This window comes from Numida meleagris, chromosome 5, assembly GCF_002078875.1.
Source record: "Numida meleagris isolate 19003 breed g44 Domestic line chromosome 5, NumMel1.0, whole genome shotgun sequence".
Lineage (NCBI taxonomy): Eukaryota > Metazoa > Chordata > Aves > Galliformes > Numididae > Numida > Numida meleagris.
The window spans coordinates 33,169,730-33,170,818 of NC_034413.1; positions in this window are offsets into that span (position 1 = coordinate 33,169,730).

Below are 1,089 nucleotides of genomic sequence, written 5' to 3' on the forward strand. Positions count from 1 at the left end.
TCCGCGTGCAGGGGCATACGGGACACATACACGGTATGTAGCGCCGAAATGCCAATTTAATGCTGCGCAACAAGGCTACTTATACCCGTACACGCGACCGCCCCATATACCCGTGACCCCCCTTGCTCCTCCCAGATGCTCGCAGGCACCACCCGCCATGACTCCCCGATTCCTCCCTTGGTGCTCGCAGGCACCACCCATCCCATTTAATCCCGCATTTAGTATTTCTCTCAAAGTCCAAAATCTTAGAATATAGAATCATAGAATAGAATCATAGAATTAGCTAGGTTGGAAAAGACCTACAAGATCACCTAGTCCAACCATCCACCTACCACCAATAACCCCACTAAACCATGTCTCTCAACGCTATATCTAAACGTTTCTTGAACACCTCCAAGGGCAGTGACTCTACCACCTCCCTGGGCAGCCTGTTCCAGCACCTGACCACTCTTTCAGAAAAGTAGTGTTTCCTAATGTCCAGCCTAAATCTCCTCTGGCGCAACTTGAGGCCATTCTCCCTCGTCCTGTCACTAGTTACAAGAGAGAAGAGGCTGACCCCCAGCTCACTACAACCTTCCTTCAGGTAGTTATAGTGATAAGGGCCCCCCTGAGCCTCCTCTTCTCCAGACTGAACAATCCCAGCTCCCTCAGCCGCTCCTCATAAGACCTGTGCTCCAGACCCCGCACCAGCTTCGTCACCCTCCTCTGAACAAGCTCCAGGGCCTCAATGTCTTTTTTACAGTGAGGGGCCCAAAACTGGACACAGTACTTGAGGTGGGGCCTCACCAGGGCTGAGTACAGAGGGACAATGACTTCCCTACTCCTACTGGCAACACTATTTCTGATACAAGCCAGGATGCCATTGGCCTTCTTGGCTACCTAGGCACACTGGTGGCTCATGCTCAGCTGAGCATTGACTAATACCCCCAGGTCCGTTTCCTCCACACAACCTTCCAGCCACTCTGCCACAAGCCTGTAGCGTTGCCTGAGGTTGTTGCGGCCAAAGTGCAGGACCCGGCACTCGGTCTTGTTGAACCTCATCCCACTGGCTTCAGCCCAGAGATCCAGCCTGTCCAGATCTCTCTGTAG